The sequence below is a fragment of the Myxocyprinus asiaticus genome, chromosome 4, assembly GCF_019703515.2.
Source record: "Myxocyprinus asiaticus isolate MX2 ecotype Aquarium Trade chromosome 4, UBuf_Myxa_2, whole genome shotgun sequence".
NCBI classification, from domain to species: domain Eukaryota; kingdom Metazoa; phylum Chordata; class Actinopteri; order Cypriniformes; family Catostomidae; genus Myxocyprinus; species Myxocyprinus asiaticus.
In genome coordinates, this window is record NC_059347.1 from 58,895,141 (window position 1) to 58,911,719 (window position 16,579).

Here is a 16,579-nt window from a genome sequence, read left to right on the forward strand (position 1 = left end):
AAGCCTTGAAAATGCCAGTCAGTACTGTTCAATCACTTATTAAGAAGTGGAAAATTCGGGGATCTCATGATACCAAGCCAAGGTCAGGTAGACCAAGAAAGATTTCAGCCACAACTGCCAGAAGAATTGTTCGGGATACAAAGAAAATCCCACAGGTAACCTCAGGAGAAATACAGGCTGCTCTGGAAAAAGACGGTGTGGTTGTTTCAAGGAGCACAATACTTGTTGACACCTCTCCAAACATAGCGCTTATGGTTGTGACCATAAAGCTCTATTTTGGTCTCTTCACTCCAAATTACAGTGTGCCAGAAGCTGTGAGGGGTGTCAAGGTGTTGTCGGGCATATTGTAATGGGATTTTTTGTGGCATTGGCTTCTTTCTGGCAACTCGACCATGCAGCTCATTTTTGTTCAAGTATCGTCGTATTATGCTCCTTGAAACAACCACACTGTCTTTTTCCAGAGCAGCCTGTATTTCTCCCCTTTCAAGTGTTTTCGCCATTAATGTGATGAGACAGACTGGTCTGTAGTGTTCTACTTGTGTGGTGTTAAGTGCAGGTTTTTTAAGCAGCGGGGTTACTCGAGCCTGCTTAAATGTAGTGGGAAAAATTCCTCTCTAGAAACTCGTCAGTCAATCATTGTTTAGAGGAATGAAGGCTATACAATGCTTGAAATTGCCAAAAAACTGAAGATTTCATACAAAGGTGTACACTACAGTCTTCAAAGACAAAGGACAACTGGCTCTAACAAGGACAGAAAGAGATGTGGAAGGCCAGATGTACAACTTAACAAGAGGATAAGTACATCAGAGTCTCTAATTTGAGAAATAGATGCCTCACATGTCCTCAGCTGACAGTTTCATTGAATTCTACCCGCTCAACACCAGTTTCATGTACAACAGTAAAGAGAAGACTCAGGGGTGCAGGCCTTATGGGAAGAATTGCAAAGAAAAAGCCATTTTTTAAACAGAAAAAGAAAAAGAAAAGGTCAGAGTGGGCAAAAAAAAAAAAAAAACTCAGACAATGGACAACAGATAATTGGAAAAGAGTGTTATGGATCTTAACCCCATTGAGCTTTTGTCGGATCAGTATCTGGACAAACTGACAGCTAGAATGCCAAGGATCTGCAAAGTTGTCATTGCTGCAGATGGAGGATTTTTTGATGAGAAATCTTTGAAGTAGTTTAAGAAGTTCTGCATTTTTTTTTTTTCAAATTGTAATAGTAATATTTCATGTTATTAATGTCCTGACTATACACTGTGATCAGTTGAATGCCACTTTGGGGAATAAATGTACCAATTTCTTTCCATAAGAGCAAAATCTGTGCATTATTCCAAACTTTTGGCCGCCAGTGTGTGTGTGTGTGTGTGTGTGTGTGTGTGTGTGTGTATATATATATATATATATATATATATATATATTACACACACACATGTGGGGGTGTTCTCAGCAAAAATTTATTATATGCGCTTAATTATGATTAATTTTATTAATTATTCGGCCCGTCATGTAATTATTTTGATACTAAATTTGAATCAAAAAGCAAAGCACTGATGTGCAAAAATTTGGTTGTTACCATTAGATACTTTAGATCTTAAAATATTACATCAAAATTACATCATCACATTGAATTGTGTAATGTTAACACAAATTAATTAAACTTAAATATTACGTTTTTTTTAAATTATATTATTAAAGATTACTCAATTCAACTTAATGGAATTTTTATGAAATTGAAATGCGTAAGTCTAAAAATTATTTATTTGAGTGTATAATAATTATTAATCGGCATGGTTTACTTGTGCTCCTGTGCATTGTTACACAAATACTTTGCTGAAAAATGCTCCTGTTTGACAGATATCCAGAATATAAATAATGAAAAATATAATTTTGTAGCTATTTGAGGCTTACTGTGTTTAACGCATTTTGGATAGCACATGCTTGTTAAAGCGTAAGGCTTGTTGTCAAATTTGAATTATAATATTTGCAATGATTTTAGACATTGCTAACATGAAAAGATGCAAGAAAGTCACAAAATTATAAAAAAGAGGTGGTTAATCTGCAAAATAATGGTTATTACCTATTTTTATATTTGTTTATTTGTAATATATTTTCAAGGTATTGTGTTTCTATATGCCCTGATTAACTTATTGAATTTTAGCCATTATTTTTCCATCCATTCACGATTGCATAGAGTTCTGCCCCACTTTTTGTTAATATTAATTTTGTACCACTAAATACACATTTTTTCATTGTTTTAGTAGTTGACATGAAATTTCAGGCGTTGTCAAGACTTCATCTGAATCGATTTTAAGCAGCATGTTGCAGAAAGTTAAAATGTGAATAAAATGGTTGAAAAACATCAGTTGACAGCCCTAATTATTACATAGCTGATGGGGACATGAAAGTGTATGTCAGCATCAGAGCATTGAATTTGATACGTGCATCAACTGGCAGCCAGTGAAGGGAGACAAGGAGTGGTGTAACATGCGCTCTCTTTGGTTCATTAAAGACCAGGCGTGCTGCTGCATTCTGTATCATTTGCAGGGGCCTAATTGCGCATGCAGGGAGGCCTGCGATTAGAGTGTTGAAGTAGTCCGATCTAGTTATGACAAGTGACTGTTCACATGTTCAGAGAGGAAGGGTCTTATTTTCCTGATATTGTAGAGTGTAAATCTACATGATCGTGCTGTCTTTGAGATGTGGTCTGTGAAATTGAGTTGGTTATTGATGGTTACCCCTAGACATCTGACCGTTTTGGAAGGCATTACTGTAGTTGAACCCAGCTGAACATTGATGGTGTGTTCAACAGCACAGTTGGCTGGAAAGATGAGGAGCTCAGTCTTCGCTGGGTTAAGTCAGTCACCGTGGTGTTGTTGGGATGGAAAGACTAGTAGAGCTGTGTGTCATCGGTGTAGCAGTGATAAGAGAAACCATGTGCCTGAATGATGGGTCCCAGTGATGTTTTGTATATAGAGAAGAGAATTGGCCTAAGCACTGAGCCCTGAGGTACCCCAGTAAGTAGCTGATGTGACTTGGACACCTCACCTCTCCAAGCTATCTTGAAGGACCTACCTGAGAGATAGGAATTAAACCAGCACAGTTCCTGTGATGCCCAGAGTAGGGAGGGTGGAGAGTAGTATCTGATGGTTGACTGTGCCAAAGGCTGCAGAAAGGTCCAGTAGAATCAGGACGGATGATCTAGATCCAGCTCTCGCCTGTCTCAACGACTCAGTGACAGACAGCAGGGCAGTCTCGGTGGAGTGTCCACTTTTGAAGCTTGCCTGATTGTCATCCAGCAGCTTGTTCTGTGAGAGATAGGCAGAGATCTGATTGAAAACTGCCCTTTCAAGTGTTTTCACCATGAATGGGATGAGAGAGTCTGGTTTGTAGTGTTCTACTTGTGTGGGGATAAGTGCAGGTTTTTTAAGCAGTGGGGTTACTCGAGCCTGCTTAAATGTAGTGGGAAGTTTAGAGACCTCAGTGTCAATCAGTGGAGAGAACATAGAGACAGAAGAGCTGCATACAGGAGGTGGGTGTTTGAGAGGGTGTGGTGCTGAGAATGTATTGCTGATGGCTGTGACCTTATTAGTACAAAATGTGGCGAAGACATCTGCTGTCAGTGAGGTGTCAGGTGGTGGAGGGGGGGGACAGAGAAGAGCGTTGAATGTTCTAAATAAGCTGCAAGTGTATGTGGTGCTGTTGATCTTGTAACATTATCTGAAAAAGATGCAAGCAGAGACTGATACTTACCCAGATCTGCTGGATCTTTAGATTTCTGCCATCTCCTCTCAGCCGCCCTGAGGTCAGTCCAATGTTCACAAAGAACGTCAGAGAGCCAGGGGCTGGGAGGTGTCATACGTGCTGGTCTAGAGGAGAGAGGACAGATGCTGTCTAGACAGGTGTTAAAGTAGAGCTTAATGTGTCTGAGGCAGTGTTATATCCAGGGTGGAAAATAAGTTTTGTGTGGGAAGAGAGGTAGAGACAGCAGTGGAAAGGTGTGTGGATGAAAGAGAACGAAGGTTACGGTGATAGGAAACCAAAGGCGGAGTCTGTTTTGAAATAGATGGGAGAATAATGTTGAATTGAACAAAGTAGTGATCAGAGACATGTAAAGGAGTAACAAGAATATTTGTGTTGGTACAGTTACATGTAAAAATGAGGTCCAGCTGGTTGCCAGATCTGTGAGTTGCTGTAGTGCTTAGTCTTTTCAAGTCAAACGAGGCCAGAAGAGCATGGAGTTCAGTGGCCTGGGGCTTGTCTTGGTGAATGTTGAAATCTCCAAGAACCACAAGTGGCCTACCATCTTCAGGTAAGGAGGACAGCAGAACATCCAGCTCCTCAAGAAAGTTTGCCAGCTGACCTGGAGGGTGGTAGATGACAACAATATGGATTTTGTGGGTTGCATTGTAGTAATAGCATGGAATTCAAAAGGAGTATTGTTACATAAACAGTAGTGCGGTGAAAATGTACAGTTGTTTGGAATGAGCAAACCTGTTCCCCCACCCCTACCCATATGTTGAGGGGTGTGAGAGAAGGAGAAGTTGTTGGAAAGAGTAGAGGGTGTTGCTGTATCCTCTGGACGTATCCATGTTTCTGTCAGTGTGAGGATGCTGAGGGAGGACTGTGTGGTGAAGGCTGGAATGAAGTCAGATTTGTTTACAGCTGACTGGCAGTTCCAGATTCCCACTGAAAAAGAGAGTGGAGCAGGCGCTGATGTGCAAAGTGGCCGTAAGTTGTGTGGGTTGCGTTGTGTCCTGTGTCTATATCATGTAAACTGTCTGTAACAGATAACAGGGATGTGCTTGAGGGCACACATTATGCGTGGAGTAGACATATGGGAATATAGAAATATTTAAAATGTATTTATAAAAAATATTTAATTTTATATATTAAATTAAATTAAAAAGATACTTAAGTGCTATGGTGAGTGGCGCCTTGTCGTGCCCTTGCTCGGTGAACTTGCACAGGTAGACTCGATGGTCTTTACACAAGTAGGTCTTCACACGAGAAGGGCTTTACACGAGGGCTGTCGCTTCCATGTCAGCATTCACGTCAAATATATACATGCTGCTAATGACTCGTTAAGTGAAAAAAGCAGGACACGCCTTAATGCTACCTAAGTGAAACAATTAAATAAACACACACTTACATGCAGCTGCAGACTCCTGTAGATAGATCGCTTCTAAGCCCTGAAAGGTATTACATTTGATTTAATATGACCAAACATCATCACAAACAGAGCTAATCATTGTTACCAACATGAGGCTTGAGGTAATGATCTCTTCTGTACGCTTCTGTCTCTTCCATTGAGTGCTCATTAAAATTGATATGAGAATATAAAACACCACAGGAACATTCATCTCTCTCTCTCTCTCTCTCTCTCTCTCTCTCTCTCTCTCTCTCTCTCTCTCTGTAATGATGATTTGCAGTAATGTAATACAGTACATAATCTAATGTTAAACAGCAAATTGAGTCTTAAAGAAAACAGTGACATGTTGACATCACCAATAACTGAAAACTATATTCACTGTTGTTCAAACCTAAAATGATAATTTACAAAGGAATAAAAGATCCAATTATACTGCCCTACAAAGTCAAAATGGCTTTAACTAAGCCAATACTGAAACTGGGGGAAATTACTTTATTTTTTTATTGTCTAGTAGACTATTTAAAAGATTTGTGACATTGAATCTTTGAAACACAGCAAAAATAATTTCCATATTCAGTATTTTCTTCCTGTTGAAAGAGGATTTAAACATTAAAGATTATTTGACTTTAGAATCAAAATAATATAAGATATTAAGTCTTGTTTTCAAAGGAAAAAAAACTCTTTAAAATAGAGTAAGACAAACGTAATTCAAAGAGAAAACAAGTTTATTTTTCTTACCCTTTGGCAAATAGTTTTTATTATTATTATTATTATTATTATTATTATTAATTTAAGCATAAATCCCTCCAAATTTTGTTATACAGGTGCATCTCAATAAATTCGAATGTCGTGGAAAAGTTCATTTATTTCAGTAATTCAACTCAAATTGTGAAACTCGTGTATTAAATAAATTCAATGCACACAGACTGAAGTAGTTTAAGTCTTTGGTTCTTTTAATTGTGATGATTTTGGCTCACATTTAACAAAAACCCACCAATTCACTATCTCAAAAAATTAGAATATGGTGACATGCCAATCAGCTAATCAACTCAAAACACCTGCAAAGGTTTCCTGAGCCTTCAAAATGGTCTCTCAGTTTGGTTCACTAGGCTACACAATCATGGGGAAGACTGCTGATCTGACAGTTGTCCAGAAGACAATCATTGACACCCTTCACAAGGAGGGTAAGCCACAAACATTCATTGCCAAAGAAGCTGGCTGTTCACAGAGTGCTGTATCCAAGCATGTTAACAGAAAGTTGAGTGGAAGGAAAAAGTGTGGAAGAAAAAGATGCACAACCAACCGAGAGAACCGCAGCCTAATGAGGATTGTCAAGCAAAATCGATTCAAGAATTTGGGTGAACTTCACAAGGAATGGACTGAGGCTGGGGTCAAGGCATCAAGAGCCACCACACACAGACATGTCAAGGAATTTGGCTACAGTTGTCATATTCCTCTTGTTAAGCCACTCCAGAACCACAGACAACGTCAGAGGCGTCTTACCTGGGCTAAGGAGAAGAAGAACTGGACTGTTGCCCAGTGGTCCAAAGTCCTCTTTTCAGATGAGAGCAAGTTTTGTATTTCATTTGGAAACCAAGGTCCTAGAGTCTGGAGGAAGGGTGGAGAAGCTCATAGCCCAAGTTGCTTGAAGTCCAGTGTTAAGTTTCCACAGTCTGTGATGATTTGAGGTGCAATGTCATCTGCTGGTGTTGGACCATTGTGTTTTTTGAAAACCAAAGTCACTGCACCCGTTTACCAAGAAATTGTGAAGCACTTCATGCTTCCTTCTGCTGACCAGCTTTTTAAAGATGCTGATTTCATTTTCCAGCAGGATTTGGCACCTGCCCACACTGCCAAAAGCACCAAAAGTTGGTTAAATGACCATGGTGTTGGTGTGCTTGACTGGCCAGCAAACTCACCAGAACCCCATAGAGAATCTATGGGGTATTGTCAAGAGGAAAATGAGAAACAAGAGACCAAAAAATGCAGATGAGCTGAAGGCCACTGTCAAAGAAACCTGGGCTTCCATACCACCTCAGCAGTGCCACAAACTGATCACCTCCATGCCACGCCGAATTGAGGCAGTAATTAAAGCAAAAGGAGCCCCTACCAAGTATTGAGTACATATACAGTAAATGAACATACTTTCCAGAAGGCCAACAATTCACTAAAAATGTTTTTTTTATTGGTCTTATGATGTATTCTAATTTTTTGAGATAGTGAATTGGTGGGTTTTTGTTAAATGTGAGCCAAAATCATCACAATTAAAAGAACCAAAGACTTAAACTACTTCAGTCTGTGTGCATTGAATTTATTTAATACACGAGTTTCACAATTTGAGTTGAATTACTGAAATAAATGAACTTTTCCATGACATTCTAATTTATTGAGATTCACCTGTAGTTCTCTGAAAACAAGCCTTGTCATTTTGATTCTCTTGTAAATATTTCATGTTTTAAGGATATTTAGATATTTTTACTGGAAAACAAGACAGAAATGAAAGATTTTTTTTTCTTTTTCTTCATCTGTAAATATGTTAACCAGTTAGAGCAGCAAGAAAATGAAATATCCCTGAGTACACTTGTATATTCTGGTCGCTTTACGTGTAGCTTAGAAAACCCTCTTCCTGTCTAAATGGGCTGTTTAAAAAAGTAAAAACTTTTAAAATATGAATATGCATATGATGTAATTTAGTCATAATTAATTTAGTCATAAGTAATTATATAAAGATAATACATAATTCTATATAAAGGGTATATATGAACCAGATTTTCAGAAATATGCTCTGGTCTAGCTCAGACACTTTATTAATTATCACTTGATTATTAATTTGATGGCAAGACAATGAACAGGATGGAAATAAAGAACTGAAGTTGTTCAGTGAGGGATTGAACTTAAATAAAAGAAATCTACAAAACACAATTTTTTTTTAAAATTACGAGTTTAATATTTTATCAATATATTGATATAGGGCTGTTCATTTCACATGTAATTTAGTGTGATTATTCATATAAAAAACATGTTAAAATTAACACAATTAATTATGCCCCCTGATCGTGTGTAAATTCCTTAACAAGGAATTTTTCTACCAACGGAGCAATTCCGTTGTATTTTAATAACCTGAATTTATATTTATTAAATGTATTATATTTATAATTTTAATGTATTATTTTAAATATGTATATATTGAATTTTGTGTGTGTGTGTATATGTATTTGTGTGTGTGTATATATATATATATATATATATATATATATATATATATATATATATATATATATATATATATAATATATAAATACAAACATATTTGGGGGTGTTCTCAGCAAAAATGTATTATATGCGATTAATTATGATTAATTCGATTAATTAATCGTCCCGTCATGTAATTATTTTGATACTAAATTTTAATCAAAAAGCAAAGCACTGGTATGCAAAAATTTGGTTGTTGGCATTAGATACTTTTGATCTTAAAAAATGTAATCATCAAATTGAATTGTGTAATGTTAACACAAATTAATTAAACTTAAATATTACTTTTTTTATTTTAATTTTTTTTTATTAAAGATTACCCAATTCAGCTTGATGGAATTTTTATGAAATTGAAATGCGTAAGTCTTAAAATGATTTATTTGAGTGTATAATAATTATCAATCGGCATGGTTTACTTGTGCTCCTGTTTGACAGATATCCAGAATATAAGTAATGAAAAATATAATTTTGTAGCTATTTGAGGCTTACTGTGTTTAACGCATGTTGGATAGCACATGCTTGTTAAAGCGTAAGGCTTGTTGTCAGATTCGAATTATAATATTTGGAATGATTTTAGACATTGCTAACATGAAATATGCAAGAAAGTCACAAAATTATAAAAAAGAGGTGGTTAATCTGCAAAATAACCTATTTGCTCGTTAAGAGCCATGTGGTTATTATCTATTTTTACATTTGTTTATTTGTAATATATTTTCAAGGTATTGTGTTTCTATATGCCCTGATTAACTTATTGAATTTTAGCCATTATTTTTCCATCCATTCACAATTGCATAGAGTTCTGCCCCACTTTTTGTTAATATTAATTTTGTACCACTAAATACACATTTTTTCATTGTTTTAGTAGTTGACATGAAATTTCAGGCATTGTCAAAACTTCATCTAAATCTATTTTAAGCAGCATGTTGCAGAAAGTTAAAATGTGAATAAAATGGTTGAAAAACATCAGTTGACAGCCCTAATTATTACATAGCTGATGGGGACATGAAAGTGTATTGCATAGTAGAAATGATCAAGATGCATTATTTCAAGAGTCAAAAGCAGGGCCGTATTGTTCTGGGCCCCTTTCCTATTAAAATAATACAGTTTCAAATTAGTTGTGGGCCCCCCTGGACATTTGCGCCCCTAGGATCGTTACCATCTTTCACTCCACTAGTTACGGCCCTGGTCAAATGTCTGGCTTTACGAGACTAATCTAAAAGTGAGATGAAGGGAACAGGTTGTCAGTATCTCTTCCCCCTCATTGTCAGTCAGTTGTAGTCACTGTCAAATGTCAGACTTAACAGACATGTTGTTTTAAAAACCTCACAAGTCTCCGTTTGCTTGTTGGAAATCCACTACTCATCATTTTGAATGGGTTCAAAGCCATCTTGCCAGTAGTTTGAGTCACAAAGAGAAACTCAGCAGGCATATAAAATGTGCTCTACAATATGCGCTCAAAAGGAAAGACAGATCATCTGACACCAGTAGGATATGATGTCCAAAGGAAAGGAGCAGAATAGCAGTGGATGTGTTGGATGAACTGGCACACCCTAAGGCAACTTTCAGCCACAACTACTGTTTCCTGCTTTGAAAGGAGAAACATTGCCCTGAGCTACCCTGGAAAATCACACAGAGAACCAAAGCCAAAGCCCAACGCCTGGGACTAAGCTTCTGTCCCCTTACAATCTTTGAGGATCCAAGTTCTCCACAAATCAAAGAGACAAAAGTGGCTAACTTCTCAATTAAGGCCAAGCGACATTAAAGGAATAGTTCACCTAAAAATTGTATGGCTTTCTTTCATCTGCTGAACACAAATGAAGATTTTTAGAAGAATTTCTCCACACTTTTGGTCCATACAATGCAAGTGAATGGGTGCCAAAATTTTAAAGCCCCAACAATCACATAAGTCAGTAAAAAGTAATTCATAAGACTCCAGTGGTTAAATCAGTGTCTTAGAAGCGATATGATAGGTGTGGGTAAGAAACAGATCAATATTTAAGTCCTTACTCTAAACACTGCCCCCAGTGGCCAAAGCAGTAACTGTCATTGGGCAAATTGGCACTGGCTCCATTTTCTGGGTGTAATGTCCACAGAGAGGCGCCAAAAGTGAGTTGTGAAGAGAGTAGGTTTCAACTGTACAGTGTGTAATACAGTGAAAAGGAATGCATATTTTATGAACTGAACCCTCCGGCACAGACCCCAAACCTCGTCACTGATTATGAGAGCACGATCACTTGCTGGCGCAATGCGATTCTGGTTGTGCCACAGAGTAAGGTAAACATGCAAAAATGTCTGATGGGAGATTCGGCATGTCGGTGAGTCAGCATAATGTGGCCGATACTAGAGAACCGGAACTCTCGGAAACAACATGCCGACTTCCCATGTGATCATGCTGGTCTGGATCGTTAGAACCTGAAAACAGTCCAGCATCAGTCAGAATCATCATGGTGCCACCGAGTGGTTGGTCAGGAAAACTGTGGATAAAGTGGAGTGCATTTGATGTTGGAGTTTGGTTCATTTGGTTGATCTGAAAGGGATTTTTTGAAACTCGTATGAACTTTTTGTCCCCGAGTGCACTTGAAAAGCTGGTCTGTGGTACGGTAATTTGAATTCAGGCATGGTTTGCAATTTAAATGAACACAATCTGCCTGAAATTGCGGAAGTGAACCTCTATTGACGGTGTATAATATATTTGATTGAGGCATATTTGTTGCTATAGTTACCACCTCAGACGAACATAATTTCAATTCCCTATAGCGTTTATGCCATGCAAGAAGATGACTTGTATTCTTGACTCACCAACCAGTCGACTACTTCATAGGGGTACCTCCTTTACAGTCTTAATTGAGCAAAACTAATTATTTTATGTAAATGTATGACATTATTCTTTATGTGATCTTCTATAACCCTGTATTAATTTAAAGGTGCACTCAGTAACTTTTTGTTTGTGTCATCTTGGACTTATAGTGACACCTAGTGGTGTGGATGCAACATCATTCAGAATCAATAGTTTTCAGTTACAGATGCCATTGTAGAAAATTCACTATTCACAATCAGTCATGATTAATTTAATTCAAGAGTGAAAGTTTCCAATAGCAAGACGGTTACTGAGATTAAGCATGTAGTATTTAGATGGTCATGTGATTCTAAAATGGCAGCCCTCATGAGGGCGCTCCTGCCCCATGTAGAATAAAACAGCTTTTATAAGGTTACTGTTATGACTAGAGTCCTCATCTCATGTGAGTGGTCATGATTTTCTACTTATGTTTCAAAATTACAATTAATTTGTTTAGGAGTAAATCTTTTTTAATGGGGAAAAAATTACTGAGTGCACCTTTAAAAAATAGTCAACACTGCTGCGACAGGGTTTTTAATACAGCTGCTGAGGGAGTAACAGTTGCCGGGTTTTCATTCAACTATTTTCATGCTAATATTACATTTGCGCTTAAGAAAACTTCAATGGAAATGTTTGATATGCCTATAAACTCTTAAAATTTGCTTAAAAGTTTATGCACTAGGCTGAGGTGGATTTTCTAGAGTTTTGCATAAGTCAAAATATGCAATTTCTTTTTCTTTTTTCTTTTTTTTTCTGGAAAAGTATGCAAAAATTGTTCCTACTCCCTTAAAGATATTAATGAAATAAGTGTCCTGAGATATCTCACCGGTCTCTGTGACACCTGTAGACAACAAAATTGTGTCCGCGCAGTCATTGACGCTTTTCACCTGTCAAACATTTTGCTCGTTCTCATAGTGTTGTATTTGAAGTGGATAAGTGTTTGTCAGTTGAGGGCGCTATTGTGCCACTGTTGAATTTAACAGCCACAGGAACAAACAATGCTTCTCTTTTGCTCCAAATTATATTTGGATGGCGGGGTTTTGGAATGAGGGGCATGGCTAATTCAACAGCTCAGTCACGTGAAAGCTTTAGAATGCTAAAATCGCTTACAGCACCTTTAAAGTGATGGAAACAGTATATTCGCAAAATGATGCTGCGTTTTGGCTATTTGTGCACATATTATGGGTGTTTGTTAGCTTGATATGACTAATAATGGATTTTTATTTTGCTGTTGGAGCAAATGGGAACACAAAAAATAATGGGATCTACCATTTACTGGATAAGTGAAAAGGGTCAGAAAAGGGGCTGGATATGTGAAAAGGGTTATTTGTGAATGAACGTTACATTTATATAGTGCTTTTCTGACACTACACTCAAAGCGCTTTACACAGTGAACAGGGGGACTCTCCTCAACCACCACAAGTGTGCAGCATCCACCTGGATGATGCGACAGCAGCTATAGTGCACCAGTATGCTCACCACACACCAGCTATTGGTGGAGAGGAGAGAGCAGAGTTATAGAGCCAATTAGTGGATGGGGATTATTAGGAGGCCATGATTGAGAAGGGCCAATGGGGGAATTTAGCCAGGACCGGGGTTACACCCCTACTCTTTTATGAGAAGTGCTCTAGGATTTGTAATGACCACAGAGAGTCAGGACCTCGGTTTAACGTCTCATCCGAAGGACGTGAGTGTCCACTAGGCAATAAATCAGTCGTAACAGTAATGTTTTCCATTGCAAACCACTTATAAAAATAAAAAATGATTTCTCTGAATCAAAAAGAACCCTGAAACTATTCATGCACAGCTCAGGTGTCTCTAACTGGTTGATGAGTGAGATCAGAGAGAAATGCTGTATGTCTAGGGTCATCTAGGACTCCTGCTGGAGATGTGGGGAACTCAAAAGATAGCTTAAACTCACCTGTGTAGACACAGCCTACCGAGAGCACAAGAGTTCTGTTTTTACCAGTATCATAGCTACCGCTTGTGCATTATAATAAACCTACTTATGCATGTGAAATTCATGTAGCATATTATTCCCTGTCACGTAACGACAGAAATAAAGAAGAGAAAAGTAGCAAGAATGATATGACAAAACAAGAGAATGGATTCTGTGTTCAAGCGACTGAGAGAAGAAAGTACGGTAGAGAAGGAGACAACAGTAAGCATGCAGTATTTTGAATTAATTCATGCCTCGAGCAATAACAGAGCAGAAACAAACAGATAAGTTCTGACAAGGTGAACGGGCAGCAGCTATAAACCCCCTGAACCACTGCAGCCCTACCTACAACATTTAAACACACACAAAAGCAAACAGACACAGGGAATAAAAATAGAAAGAATGAGAAAAGAAAGACATGTTGGCCTTAAAGAGTTTGTATACCACTCAAAATGAAAATAGTGAAATGATTTACTCCCCCTCATGTCATTCCAAACCGTATGCTGTTATTGTTTTTTTTTTTTTTTTTTTTTTCATGGAACAAAAAAGGAAGCAGTTTTTTTAAGCAGTTCTTTTCCATAAACGAATGTCATCAATCCAAAATAAAGTTAATTCAAAGGGAAAACAAGTTTACTTTTCTTACCTCATTGGCAAGTTAATTTTCATTTTTTTTTTTTTTACAGGTAACACTTTACACAAAGGTTCATTAACATTAATGCATAAGGTATCATGAATTAACAATGAACAGTATTTTTGTTTAAAGCAACATATTCAGTTAATTGCTGCTGTTTATCGCTATTTCGACTCAGTTATATACAATTGAGTGTTTTCAAGTTTTATTAGTTGTATTTTGCGTAACTATAAGTTTAATGTTCTCAGAATCAGAACAATATTTATGCAGTAAAAAAGGCAATAAAAATCTTTATTAACTATATTAACTAATTGATAGAAATAAATATCTCTATCTATATTTAAGATGATAGAATCTATTTTATAGTTCATATAACTACAATTGTATGGACTAAAAACAATATAATTATATTTATAGAAATCCTGATTGCAGAATTAAAATCTGATAGTTATATATTTGAACAGATTTTTTTCCTTAAATGGCTTAAATGTGGTCCGCTACTTTTTGTTAGTAGCTTGTAGTGTAGCTAACTACTTTTTTCTTTGAATTTCACAGACATGGTCAGTATGGACATTGGATGAAAATTGGATGGAAAAAAAAGCATCTTGAGCATTCTTCATAAATTCTCAATTTGTATTCTGCAAAAAAGTAAGAGCCTAGGGTTAGCAATGACATGAGGGTAAATAATGAGAATAAAAAATTACCACATTTTTCATATTAAATTTATTATAAAATGTTAAATTTTTAAATGAAGAAGAGACGTTTTCCATTTATGAAAACAAGACAGGCATCTCCTCGGACAGTGCAAATGATCACCTATTCAGCCGAATGGACAAATAGAGACAACTATCCCGTGAATCTTAACGATTGTTTACATGGCCACGTGTGTGGCAGTTGGAGCCACAATGTGCCATCTCATTAACTTTAATGGATGCAATAATGCCCCTTTTGCCAATGTCCTGACAGAGATAAGTTCACCTGGCTATCTCAATGCACACACTCATATATTTTTGTCTGTTCTTCATGATGAATAGCAGCATGAATCTCTCCTGGCAGTCCGGTAAAATCTAAACTCCCATCCACAAAGGACAGCATGTAAAATTAAGAGATGTCGAGAACGGCAATAAATTTATCTGGCTCACCATCTCTCTCTCGCTCGGAATGAAGTCATCAGTAACTCTTCCATTCCATTTTTCCAGTTTTATCTAAAGTGGTCCATCTTTTTCTTGTTGTCCAACCACTTTCCCCTGTCTGGATGTTACAAACATAAGAAAGAAGACAGAACATAAAGCATCTGAAAGGATTTGTCTGCTTAAGGCCCTAAATGGCCAAAACCATGTGGACACCCAAATTTTCTGTCATGAATGATGAAAGAATTTTTATTTTTGGATGAACTATCTCTTTAAGACCAATGATACTTATGGCTTAGTCTTACTGTCAACATTTAGTTAGAGGGAAATATTGGTTGGCAAATTGTTTAGTAGACCTACATTAATTTGAAACTGTGCTTTGATCATGGCCTCTATCATTGGGGAATTCATTAAGGCTCTGTCTGAAGTACTATTAAATGACTATTCCAGAGATCAGCTTTAGAAATTGTGAGTCATTATAACACTGGGTTTTCCGTTCAGGATAAGCATCTAAAAGAGAATATGAAAACCATATTAAAATCTGAATTGGTTGAGCGGGGTGTTTTGAAATCACCTGTTTCTTTAGAGTGACGTCTAAAGTTTCCCATTTGACGGTTGAGCAGCAAAAAGAATTGTTGCTCATTGAAACCGAGGCAAATTAAATCTGTTTGAAGCACAAAATCAGCTTGAATTAACAAAAGTCCAGTTGCAGCAACAGCATCTTGAACTTGAATGCTACCGCTTGGACTTAATAAAATCTGGAAAGCTCTCAGGTACTAGTAGGACAGGATCATCATCTCTTTTTTTATATCCTCTTTTCTCCCCAATTTGGAATGCCCAATTCCCAATGCACTCTATGTCCTCATGGTGGCATGGTGACTCGTCTCAATCTGGGTGGCGGAGGATGAATCTCAGTTGCCTCCACATCTGAGACCATCAATCCACACATCTTATCACATGGCTTGTTGAGCACGTTACCACAGAGACATAGCGTGTGTGGGGGCTTCACACTATTCTCCGTGGCATCCATGCACAACTCACCACATGCCCCACAGAGAGCGAGAACAACATTATAGAAATTACAAGGAGGTTACCCCATGTGACTCTACCCTCCCTAGCTACCGGGACAATTTGGTTGCTTAGGAGACCTGGCTGGAGTCACTCAGCGCACCCTGGATTCGAACTCACGACTCCAGGGGTGGTAGTCAGCATCTTTACTCACTGAGCTATCCAGGTCCCCCAGATCTTTGTCTCTTGATCATGACACTGATTAGCGAACAATCAAAATTTCATGTTGTGGGGAATATTAAATTAATTCCAAAATTTAACTAAATTTTTTTTTTTTTTATTATTATTTGAGTGTGTAGCTGATGCAAGGGAATGGCCAGATGAGGAGAGCATTTTGATGCTACAGTGTATTTTAACTGGCAGAGTGCAGGAAGCATACTCCTCTCTTTGTGTGGAGGAGGATGCTGCTAGTTTTGAGACTGTTAAAGCCACGGTATTACAGGCTTACAAACTGGTTCCAGAGGCCTATAGACAGAAATGTAGGCCTTGGAAAAAAAGGGACAGACAGACACATGTTGAGTTTGCATGCAATATTTTGATGTACTTTAAACGATGGTGTATGGCTTCAGGGGTA